Below are 13,629 nucleotides of genomic sequence, written 5' to 3'. Positions count from 1 at the left end.
TTCTGTCTTCTTTAAGCCACTGTTATTTTGTGTATCTGTTAGACGCAGCAGAACCTAAATCATAACATTAGTTATGATTTAAGTTTAGTTACGATTTATATATTAATAGTTAGTTATGATTTTTTATATATAGATTTTATATATATATGATTTTATATATATAGTTTAGTTATGATTTTATATTAATAAAATTGAAAAGACGAAAGTGTCTTTATTTTTAAATGGTATGAGAATTTGTATAGTAATTCCAAGAGAGTAAATAAAACATTAGAACTTATAAGAGAATTAAAAGTTCTTCAGGTTTGGGGTGCAAAATCAATATTAATAGCACCTCTACTCTAGAAATAACTCATAAAATGTAAAAAAAAAACCAATTAAACTAGAAAAAACTCAAAATCCCACAAACCTATATATTTTCTAGGTATTAACATAATAAAAAGTCTCAAGACTTTTATGAAGAAAAAATTGAAATGCTATTAAAGGATATAAAATAAGATGTAAATAAATGAAGAGCTATAGATGGAATGACAATATTATAAATCTGTTGATTTTCACATAATCTATAAATTCAATGCAACTCCAATTAAGATTCTAAGGATATTTTTAGGGGACTTAAACTGACTCTACAGATTGGATAGACGAATAAACTTTCAGTCTCATGAGAGACCCTGAGGCATATTCCCTCGGCTAAGCCATTCTCAGATTCTTGCTCCTCAGAACGTGCATGAGGTAATAAATGTTGTTTTCAGCTGCTTCGTTTTGGTTGACTTGTTACACAGCAACAGATAACTAATATAAGAGAGACATCACAAACGGAGACTTTTATAGGTTTTAACTATCAACGTACTTAGGTACCATCATGAGTTGTTGAGGATTTAAGTAAAGATATGAGCTACTTTTTAAAATAAGCTTTTTATTTTTGAATAACTTTAGATGTACAGAAAAGGTACAAAAAGATGGTAGACAGGGTTTCTATATAACTCTTAACCAGCTTCCACCGTTGCCAACATCTTACATCACCTCGGTACATGTGTCTAAACTAAGAAGCTGGCATTGGTACATTGCCATTCACCAGACTGCAGACTTTATTTAGATTTACCAGTTTTTCTATTAATATCCTCTTTCTGTTCCAGGATCCAATCCAGGGCATCGCATTGCATTTAGTTATCATATCTCCTCAGCCTACTGATGTGACGGTTTCTCAGTCTTTTCTCGTTTTTCATCACCCTGAGAGAGGTCTGAGCTATATTGAAATTTCTTTTGTTTGTTGGATTGTGTTTCTTTGACTGTGACACCATTAGGGAATTGAGCTACAGGAATGCAGTCTTTATAAGGGTTATAATAATTATCTCATTTGATAATTAGCTTTACATTTATTTGTGCCATTTTTTGGTTGTCTGCCTTCCCCACTAGCCTGTGAAATCCATGAAAGTAGGAACTGTGCTTTTGCAGACCTAGCATGATGTCTGACACATAGTAGTTTCTCCATAAATATACACCGAATGAATATATTCATTCCTACACATAAGCGCACATAGTTAATGATCCAAAAGTACTTTTAATGAATAAATGAGTCTCAGTATTCCTCTGGGGACTTATTATTGTGTCTTAATTACAGTAAGTCTTAAACAAATAGTGACTATTTGCCAGACACACTGCCAAATACTTTACCTATACTAGCTGAATAAATATGCATATAATTCCGTTACATAAAATGAGAATTGCGAGATTCCAAGAGACAATGCTCTGCCTGCTGTAGATGAAGAACTCTTATTTGGTGCCCAGGACTTCTTCCTTTTAGTCAAGCCTAATGCAGTCAGAGGGAAGAAAGCTGCTGGAGGGGGCATGGCGGCTGCTCTCCTCGAAAGAGCATACTGGGTAGGTCCAGTGTGTCTGGGTGCCAAGTAAGGAAAGAGAAATTAAGTCAGGTTCTCGGGAGCAGTCTCTGCAGAGGAAAGCATCACAAGTTAACAGCACGGGGGAAGAAAATACGAATTCTTGGGACTCACCTCTGCCTCTCTGAAACCTAAAGCCTAAATTCAGAAAACTATCCTAACTAAATACAATTTCATTTTAATTCAACACAGAACTTTCATACGTCTCTTAACATTTGGATTTAAAATTTTCATTCTTTAATGTTATCATTTACGTTACTACAAATATCGGGATTTCATATTTATCTCATTTTTATCACTATAAATCTTAGTGAAAATGCTAAGCCCCAAAACATTTGTTGGGCTTTTTATGGTGATGGCATGATGGCACCATCTGGGAAGTTCCATCTTAATGGGATTTGGGAAATGAGAAAAGCTGAGTTGGTGACATCTATGGCTGAAAATAATAATGCATTCCAGTGGCAGCTCAACTGGCATTATTATTAAAGGCTTATGTGGTGCTTTATATATAATTTAGAAATAATAATAAATTGGACTTGGACTTTTGGCTCCTCTCCCAGATTAAACCCCTTGAATGTTTATTTTATAGAAGACACAGAAAGAATTCAATTTTAGACCTGTATATTTATCTAAATGCGGTAAGTGACAATTTTGTTTTGTTTTGTTTCGTATAGGGGAAAAGTAAAAATGTGTTTTGGAGTAAAATACAGAAAAAGCCATTAAAGTAAAAATTCAAGATTGGGACTCTGTAATATATTTTGCTGGTGGCAGTATAATCCAATAAATCAGGTTTGTTTGTTTACTTTATAATTGATTTTCCATATTTTTTAGCAAACCACAAAAAATTCAGCTTTGAATATGTCTTTTTTTTTTAATCTATGACCTTCTATGGGAAGAAATTACTTGTGTCCATATTTTAAATTATTTGCACTCATGAAATTTTCATTGCCTCGCCTCCAGATTGCCATTCCATAAAAGGGCTCATTCATTTATTCATCCATTGTTGGTAAATGCCTTGCACTGGATTCCCAATGATTAGCTCAGCGTCTGACATATAGTGGCATTTTATGCATATTTATTAAATGAGGAAATGTTGTCTGCATGCACATAACATCATTTTGAATGTGTTTCCTAAGGTCTGGTCATTGGAATGGCTAATTTTCTTTCATATGTTCTTTCCTTCCTAGTAAGAAATCTTAATTTGGTTCTACCTTTAGAAGGCAGGGACTTGCCCTCACCTGACCACCTTTCCCCATTCTTGCTGTTTGGAATGTAGACAAGGTGTTGAGCCATTGTAGACAGATAAAGTCAACTCTCTGAAGATGGGAGAGTCACAGATGGAAGATGCCTGGATCCCTGCATAACACAATGGAGCAGAGCTGCCCTCCAGCCCCACACTCAGCACCTGTACCATTATGTGAGGGAGAAACAAATTCCCATCTTATTGAAGCCATTGTTATTCGGAGATATCTCTTACACCGCAGCCAAATCCATGTTTTAACCATACAGTTCTCAAGACACTCAACTCCAGCAGGGTGAGAAGAACAGTTCTCAAATAACCATAATGTATGTCAGGAGAGGAGAAATTCCTTGAGAGAGTTCAACAAATGCTCTGAGAGTTTGGAGGAGAGAGCCTTCACATCCATTAGGAGAGCGAATTAGGTGTGCTTTAGAAACTAGGACCTCCGAATTCTAAGAGCAGCACTTATCTAGAGTGTGATGGGCATGAATATTATTATTCATGGTACTGTAACTTCTTGGCTTACCTTGTTTGTGTGTCTGGCACAGAATCACCACCTTCAGACCTGGGAATAAGCACTCATATTCCAGAGGGACTCAGCCCCTGCCAGAACAAAGAGGCTGACTGAGCTTTCTCTAAGTAAATGAATTACAGCCCTTGCAAACTATCAAGGTGGTCAAGAGCTTTGGAGCCAGACCAACGTGGGGTTTGAATGCTGCCTCTATCACTTACCACTGTGAGACTGAGAGAAAGGTTGTATTAGCTGAGATGCGGCTCTTTGGGTGAAAATCTCTGATCTGCCACTTAGGAACTGTGTAATCAAGACTATTTATTTAACCTCTCTGTGACCTGATTTCCTCATGTCCAAAATGGGGATAATACAGGTATCCACTTCTTAGGCTTGTTGGGGAGATTAAGTGAAAACCGATAATATTAAATCATTAACACATGTTTAATGCTTAGTATGTCCCAGGCATACAATTACATTTATATATCTATGTAATGTATATAAAGAGAATAGTGTCTGTTATATAGTAAACACTTAATAAAAATGACCTATTATTGTTGTTTTTAATGACCTAACTTCATGTAACTTAATAGCCTCAGTTTACTCATGCGTAAAACAGAGGTAATAATTCCTATCTCCTTGTCCTCATTTATAAATGAGGATCCCTTATGTCATAAGAATATATGTTTATAAAGTACTTTGCAAGATGCTTGGCAAATAATAGGCTGAATAAATTATTAAGCACCTTTTAAAGTAAGTTTCTAAAAAATATTTTCCACACGTTTCCTATGTAAAAAGTTACATGGGAAATGTAAAGTTATGTACAGTTTTCTTAAATGCAGGCTTGAGAAGGGAGGAAGCCAAGGACATAAGTGAAACTGTAAACATTTGGCATTTACATGCCGATGTGTGTTAGCTGACTCTGTAAGCATGTCGTGATGGAGATCCGGGGAATCCCAGCTGGTGCCAGGAACCGGAAACCAGGAGTAGCCACCACTTACCGAGGCCTGAGAGATGACTGGCAACCCTTCTGACAGTCAGAGAAGGTAACTTATCTGCTCACGGTCACCCACCTGGCCCACAGCAGATCCAGAACTGACCGTCCACGCCCCTTGAGAATCCCATTCTACCTTAAGTGCCGGTAGCAGGGCCAAAGAGCCAAGCAGGTATGGTGGGCAGTGAGCTTGGCGTATCCTCCCTAGAGGTCCCTGACCTCCTGTGGGTGTCAGCAAGCTCCCTGCCCCTCTGACGACCTCCTACTGTCCCAGAAGGTGCCCAATCAAAATAGTTTCAGACCCCGTGGTGGGCCCTCAGGCCTATTCTGCCCTGGATCTTCTAGGCCCCGGTCACTTCTCAACCCTTTAGGGACAAATACTCCTTTTCCCTCCTCAGCTGGAGTGGACGAACTCTTACTGCAGTGTCTCCCAGTGCGAGGTGCGTCCAGTCTTGTGGGATCATTGGGGACATTAAAATTGTAGGGAAGAGGGCTCTGAGTGACCACACATTTCAGGATCTCTGGACGCGTGGTTCTCTTCCTCTGGCCTTTTGGGTCTTTGGGAGGGTTGGGAGGGTAGTGACCGACTGTGAGGACCCTCTCAGTTCCAAACCACCCTGCTGGCCTCCCGGTGCGGTTATGTCCTGCTGTTTGTGGCACAGGGACAAGGTAGAAAGTACCCAGGGTTCCAGGTGGGACAGGTGAAGCTCAGCTTTCTCTATGCTGAGATTTCTAATCCATCCCGTGTCTGCCACCAGCCTCAACACCTTCTCTTCCGGGAGCAGGGCCCACACAGAGTGTTCAGCTCCCTCCCTTCCTCTCTGCTCTCTGCCTCGCTCTCAGCTCTGGGGAATGGGTAGGGGGCGGGGAGGGCACAGGGTGGGAACCGCTCCTGCCAGATGACACCTCGTTTCGGATATTTTCTGTCTGTTACTTGGGCTGTGCCTTTTGAGCTTAGAAGCAAATAATTTGTTGACTCTGTTCTCCGATCATAGCCCCTGGGACTTGGATATGGTCCACTTTTCATGATCCAAAGTACATAATTCCTACCTCGCAAAGTCATCCTGCTACGTGTCTTTGCTTGGAGCCTGTGTGTGTGTGTGTGTGTGTGTGTGTGTGTGTGTGTGTGTGTGTGTCTGTGTCTGTGTGTACGTGTGTGTTTGCATTCTCCCTTTGCCTCATGTGTCCTTAAAATGATAGGACAAATTCCACCAAGTTGGACGACTTTGTATAGAAACTACTTTGTGACCATACGTTTCTGTTACTTGGTAACCACTAGGATTCAGCACGTGTCAATTTTTCTGTGTTCATAAGTGTTTGAGGAATTATCCCAAGCACCCACAGGACATCTTTCATGTCAAGAACATTCATCAGAGGTTTGTAGGATTTAAGACAAAACCCAGTACTAGGTTTCCTGAGTGAGGGTAGCGCGTCGTTCAGCCACACACTCTTTATCCAGAATCTACTCTAGATCGAGACATCTGATGCTCCAACAGCCTCGGACTGGGGGATATCACAAAATAGACTTCTCTGGGGAGATTTGTTCTTTACCTGATGGTCTGTAGTCATCTTCAGTAGGACATATGCTTTGAGTCCCAGATCTGGACACAACGAGTGTGGACATTTGGGGCACCAAGGGAGGCTGGTGGAACATTACATTTAGAAGCCAGCTGCCTCTACAGGTTGACTTCTGAGCCAGTCTTAATGCCGAGATTCTATTTGAAATGTTGTCCCTTATTGGCCCTGTCAATAGAAGTTGCCACGAGATGCAGAGCTGTAAGTGATGAACTGTTATAGGGGGCACAAGATATGGAAAATCAGCAGGGCAGGGGGTGGGGAGGCAAATGGGAGCTTTCTGTTTTAATTAAAATTTTTAGGGATGAGAGGATGACTGTGCAAGATGATTTAAGATACAAAATTTATCTCGAAATAAAAGTAGGAAATTTGGAGGATACAATTATAAAGAAGAAAACAATGACCCATCGTTCCACTACCCAGAGATAAGTTTTTTTCTATGCACGTAGTCCTGCATATAGTACCTGAGACTATGCTATACCGAATTTTTGGTAAATATTTTATATTAAAAGTTTTTATAATTATAAAAAGGGCAGACCATGTAGCTAACAGTCTCCCACCACCTCCCAGAGGGCCAGCGCCCAGGTCTGGCGTGCATCCTCCCAGGTACTTCCCTCACATGTGCACCCTCTGCAGATGGACTTTATTTCCCACGGCCACTTGGTCATCGATTTCCAGTATCTTCTTTCGTCCCCTGTGCTGGTGCCTGATTGGCTCGATTAATGAGCTCACCATGTTTAATAGACCAAGGCCACTGGTTCAATGCCTAGCTAGTCCCCTTTGGAGTCACAGTACATGATGACACTCCCACTGGACTGGCCACCAAATGCAGGTGGGATGTTTCCAGGACACTGAGTGAGAGCAAAAGTCCACTTTCCTTTCTGGGAGAGAGGACGTCTCCCGGTGACGTCTGTAGAGGGTCCCCGGGAGCAGGGTTGGTCCTGTCTGAGTGCGGTCACTGTGCTCCGTCATTCCCATCTGCCCGCAGCATTACTGTGTGGTGATCACGGCTTGCTTAGAGGGTGCTACCTGCATTTAAGTTGATTTAAAGAAATGAAAGATGTGGTATGTCTCCCATCTCAACGTTTGTGGTTGGATATTTGTACATGTTCCAAACTTGTACTCAAACAGCTTCTCAGAAACTCTGACTTGGCTTCTAACTTGTCTGAAAAGCTTTGGTGGTGTCAGGAAGCATGGGAGAGTCAGATAACCTAATTTCTCTCGGCAGCACATTGTTCGCCAACGTTACTCACCCCCAGTGGAGGATGGTGGCCAGTATTAACGCTGGCTTGGCCACTGACAGGGGGACGGGTGGCTTCCCAGGGCACTTTTCGCTCTGCCATCATCTGGACTTGTTCTCTCTCCCTCTCTCCTTCCTTCCCTCCTTCCCGCTCTCTCTTTTTCTCTCTCCTTCTCTTCCTCTCTCCATGATATACTGGAGGGTGGGCTCAGTGTTGCCAGAAACGTATTTTAAAGTGTACTTGGAAACCCACATTTTTCTGTGAACCATTCCAATTTTTAAATGCAGGCTATTAACTCATTTTCCCCAAACTCGATGCAGGTGGGAAAAAACCACATCTGTGGGCTACATTTGGCATCAATGGAACTGGAGGTAAGGGCAAATTTTAGCTGCCCATCAGGTTACATTGTCTTTTCCTAGATATTTCATCTATCCCTGAAATCCCAACATCCTTATTTGCCTATATCATGGGATTCATGGGCCATTCAGCTAAGTAGTTATATCAAATGCCCTTTAGCTTACCCTCCAACAGGACCGGTGGGCTGTTTTTAAAACAAGGTGACTGTTCTTCTGGATGTACTTTTAATGTATACTAATGGGATTTTGGTTTATAAAATGAGTTCTGTAGTCTTATAAAGGGAGGCTGAATGGAAATTCAACTTAATATTGAAATTCAACTTAATATAGTGGTCACATTTACCTTTCTAACATAAATTCAAGCCTAAATTGATTTAAGAGTGTTCTGATGTCATTTATCTCTTTGAAAAGAGTAAAATGATAGTATAAATTATAAAACTAAAAGGTTTTGCAGTTTCTTTTTTCATTATTACAATCCAAAGCTCCTTTTTCTATGTGAAATAAAGATGACAATTGTAGAGAAAAATATCAGATGCTCTCCCTCCCCCTCCTCCCTGCCCCCCAATACGTATATTTCTCTCAATTCCTTAGTATATTCTAAAAATATACTGCAGCCTCACAGCTGTCAGCACTGACTAGTGATTCATCCATTTTCTGGCTCATCACCTTTTTCTTTCAAGAAATTAACTGGCTCTTAGGACTCCGAGAACAATGAATAAGCGATTCTATAAGAATAATGAGAAAAACGAGGAAAGAGAATTTGGTCATAGTTGCTGCCTTCACTTTTATATGTTCTTGTCACTGGAGTGACATGCTGTGATAAAAGCCATTTCTTTGATGGGAATTTCTTTTCACAGGAGTCTGAGGCTCCGAGTGTCAGTAGCCTAGTTCCTAGACCAGTGGAGACTTTAAAACTCTGCCTTCCATTTCCCTTCCAAAGTCAACTCAAGTATCCAACAATAAGGAAAAATTAACTAATTTTTTGGGGAAAATAGAGCTTAATAAGATCTGATTCCCAATGATATGCTACATTACATTTAATGTGAAGACAAACCATAAATTAGAGAGTCACAAAAACTGTTCCTTGGGGCCATATTTATTTCTTCATAGTTCTTCGTGACAATCAATTGGGGCTTAAAAGTCACAGATGGTTGCGTTGAATTTTTTTTTTTTTTTTGCATTTGTCTCTATTGGGGAAGACATTCTCATAAACACAAGCTTCTGATTGGCATCCAATAAAGACCGTCTTGTTAATATCTTTTAACATAGTTCTGAAGCCACAGGTTTTCAATTACAGTGTGTCCCTACTGAGGTATATATTGCCACTAATATAATAAGATATGATTTTAGGGGATACGTGAATGGTTTGTAAATTTAAGTGCTTATATACTAATTTTAAAGTTAGTTGAAAAAAATAGAACTAGCACACTAAACCAGTGAGTTCAAAGATGCCATATAATCCTTTTGAAATAAAACAGATGATTTAAATTAAGGTGCTAAGTAAATAATAGTTTAGGTGATACGTGAATATGGCAAAAATCACACGGATAGTGCAGAAATGACTGAAGCCTGGGAAACTATGAATTAATGGAGTCTGACTGGATCTGTTGGAGTGAGACTATCTTTAAACTTCAAACTTCCAGTCCGATTAGGATTAGATGGAGCTCAAAGGTCAACATCGATAATTCCAATGATTTTACATCTTGAGGAGCCTGAAGAGAATGTCGAATCAGCTGTCGACTTGAGTTGCCCCCTTTCCCATCTGCTTACGTTCTGTTCTTTCATGGTACCTTGCTTTCCATAATAATGTAGGCTCTGGACTCCTGGCTTTGTCACTATATTATTGTGTGAACTCAGAATAGTTATTTAACCACTTTGGGCCTATTTTTCTCACCCCTAAATTGGGGGAAAAATAATACCTAGCTCGAGAGGTTCTTAAGATTACTAAATCAAAACACATTAAGGATTTAGGCTGTCAACTCATGAAGCACTGAATAAATGTTAGCTATTATTATTTTGTGTTTCTGAAAAGTTGTGTAATGATAATGGTTCAGATATAGAATTTCATTTATGATGCCACAAAAGAGTTTATTTAAAAGAAATGCTTGGTGAGTCCTATTGTGAAGCAAATCATTACCGTAAAATGTACTGCTTTTTAAGGTTTATATTTTTGGCTAGAATGGATTTAAGGTGAGGTTGTTTTCAGAAACATTTAAGCCCTGTACGGTTTGAAAGGCCTTTCTTTTCACTGATTCTCACTGTGACTTTGCCCAAAGAGAGTTACTTTGAAAGGTAACAAAATTAGCTCAGGATTCTTGAAGGCGAATATTCCAAACTGTATGTATGTGGAATTCTTTAGGCCAATGGTCTGTATACCCAGATAAAGAACTTCTCCATTTTTCCTGGGATTCTTTCAGAGAACTCAGGTTAAGACCCTTGGAAATGAGTTTTCGGTTCCCATTCTCTGTAGCACCGCCTGTTCAGGACGCTATTTCATTCTTAAAAAGGTTTGCGAGATATCAAATCTTTTGCAGTTAAATATATCATCTATTCTTTCTTGGAAGAGTGTTTTGATTGTAGCTATTTCGGCAGGGCTCTATGTAGAATCGGAGAATTTTTAGAGTTGGAAGAAAGCTGAGGTGTTGCTGAGTTATCCTCTCCCTCCAGTTCTTCCTCTCACAGAGCCCTAGAGAAGTTCACCAACTTCTGTGTCCAAGGCTGCCCAGCTTGTTGGAGTCAGGCTGAGCTAGGAAACAAGTACAAGTAACTCGGCAGAGCCCCCAGCTGAATTCCTTCCCTGGACAACAAGCTTCTTACGGCATCTTACTCACCACTGTGTCCCTTACCTTCAGCCCAATTTCTGGCACACAGTAGGTCTTCACTAAGAATTAGTGACTCAGTAGAAATCACCTCCTCCCCACCCAGGTGCCCACTGAAATTCTCAAGATAATTAAATAACAGTTATATGATTTCCACTTTGGAAGAATCTTTTTACTAAAGCCACCTACATTTCATTTATAAAGTGGATTTTTAGATATTTCTAGTGAATCATGTCTTAGGTTTTTAAAATAATGATCCATGGACTACTTATACCAGAATCTTCTGGAGCCCTTGGTAAAATGCAGCTCCAACCTCAGAATCTTGGAGGTGTCTCAGATTTGGCATTTGGAATCCTCAGGCGATTTCGACGTTTGCTAAAGTCAGAGGACCGCTGCTCTAGGGACTTTTAAAAAGAGTGTTTGCATAGCACCATCTTTCAAATAATTTAGAATCCTGCATCCCAAGCACAGGAGTTATTTAATATTATAAATATTAAATTTCTAAATATAATATTCTAAATATTCTAAATATAAAGTGAACACTTTCTAGTAGGAATGAGGGGACTAGGAGATTTCCCTTCCATGTTCCAACTAAGCTTTGAACTCAGTTGTGTGGAGCCAGGCTAGACCCTGGTAAGCACCCTTGAGACGGAACAAGGAGTCTCAGCCTTTAAAAAAGGCTGTAGCTGCGTAAACCAACCACTTCTTCCGGAAGTGCTGTGGGTCACGGGCTGCCTCTTGTCATTTACCCGTTGCCTTTGGAATCCAGAACCTCAGGAATTAACTCCCCGTTCCCCACTCCTGCCCATACATTATTTTATCTGCGGCATAGACTCCACGGCCACGACCCCAACTTGCTTCCTGTCCTGGGCCTTGATGTTTGGAGGTTCTAGTTGCTCAGACTGTCTGCTGATTGGATAATGAGAGCAGCAAACTTTCACGGAGCGCTAAAGGTTTGATATGCATGAGTTCATTTAATCCTCACAATGGATCTATAGATCTACTGGTACTGCTACCTCTATTTTGCAGATGAGGATGCTGAGGTTCAGAGAAGCTCAAGGTCCTTTAGCCGGTGAGATGCAGAATTGGGGGCTGGAATGCAGACACACCTGATTCTAAGGCTTGTTTCCTTACTCACCGTGTTAGGCTGTTTTGGCTGGCCAGCTTACATCCTCCCTTTCCAGGGGCTGGGGGACTGGTCCTGCTCCCTTCTGTTAAAGCTGAGAGCCATCTGTAGAGAAGTCGTGTCCTTCTCCTGTTGAGAAGGTGGTTTGGCTCCCTGTATTGAGAGCTACATGTCTGGTCCCAGTTTGTCTGATGCCTCATAAATTCTGATGAGCTGTGTCTTGACAATAATAAAGAAAGTATTTGGGTGTTCTCTCTGTCCCTACATTTCTTCCCTAAGAGCCTCGATTCACCACATGGAGACTTCGGATTATAAGAAGCCAGCCTTTGGACATTTGAAAGGGGGAAGTACCAGCCACACACTTATTCGTGGGAAATACTTAGATGATTTTTCTTCCAAGTTGAAAGCTACGTCAAGGAAGAGAATTGTCTACTTATGAGGTGGAGAAGGATGTGGGGGTGGGGAAGGGGAACAGTCTTTGTGCCACATGGGGGCGCTTTTGGCAATTCCAATGCAGGAGAGAACTGTGGGTGATGCTGGGGGTGCTGGTTCTGGGAGTGGGGAGTGGAGCTGAGGTTAACTTTGCCTCTTTAGTAATTTAGTCCAGAGTAGAAGGAGCTTCTTTAATTCAAGAATATTTGCATGGACATTACAGTTCCTGCTCCTTCACATGTATTGTCTAGAGCATCGTGCTGAACCAGCCTGCTGGGACTTCGGCCCTTTCATTTAGAGAGCTGTCGAGTGGCAGAAAAACGAAGCACAGCAAACTGGGGGTTTTGCACAGGGAAGCGCTGGTCTTGGGCAGCCATGGGGCTAGCCTTTCACCTGATAGCTAATTGTCTGTGAATCTCAGCAGCTGAAACTAATTATGTAATCAAGAAACCAGAAATCTCAGTAAACGAGATATTCTGAAGGTCTTTAAGAAATTCGTTTCCTTCCCAAAGCAAATTTTGCTTACATGCACCTCTCGCTATGATGAAGGAAAGTACGATCTAAATATTTTAACAGGAGTATGTCTCCGAGATATCAGACAACAAAATGTAGTCATGTGCCACTGAAGTTCTGGGATATGAGAAATAACTCGATTGGTGATCTCGTTGTGGGGGCAGCACAGAGTGCGCCTGCACAAACCTGGATAGTCTATCCACTGCACACCTGGGCTGCATGGTGGAGCCTACCGCTCCCAGGCTACGAGCCCGTACAGCACGTTACTGTACGAAACAACATGAAATTAAGTCAAACACCGGAGATGCAGGAAACGTGTGAAGCTGCTGCTGGAGCGACACAGCGTACTGTTTTACAGAGAAGTTATTTTTGTCAGAGGAAAGAGTACACTCTAAAATAATAATAAAAAGTATAGTATAGTAGATATATATACTATACTTTAGTATAGTATATATAACAATAGTTGTTATTATTATCAAGTAACAATAGTTGTTTATTATTATCAAGTATTATGTGCTGTATACAATCACATGTGCTGTACTTTTATTCGACTGGCGGTGCAGTAGGTTTATACCAGCATCACCAAAAACACGTGAGTAATGCCTTGCGCAGTGATGTTACTATGGCTACGACGTGACGTGGGCTATGACGTGATGCGGGCTGCGACGTGACGCAGGCTGCGTGGTCACGCCAGCTGCACCACGGCGATAGGAATTTTTCAGCTCAGTTAAAATCTTATGCGCCCGTCATCGTTTATGAGGCCCGTCGTTGACCAAAACATTGTTATGTGGCGCATGAGTGTAAGTTTTAGGATTAAGCCTGTGTGTGATACATTTATGTTAAACACACAGTGCTATATAGGTCCTCTATAATTAAATATATGAGTATATGTATGAAGAGTAGCTCTTTCATGAGGTCGTTATGAGGATA

Source organism: Pteropus alecto, unplaced genomic scaffold (genome assembly GCF_000325575.1).
Source record: "Pteropus alecto unplaced genomic scaffold, ASM32557v1 scaffold177, whole genome shotgun sequence".
Lineage (NCBI taxonomy): Eukaryota > Metazoa > Chordata > Mammalia > Chiroptera > Pteropodidae > Pteropus > Pteropus alecto.
The sequence above is the reverse complement of the archived record's forward strand: the minus strand, read 5'-3'. Positions refer to the sequence as shown.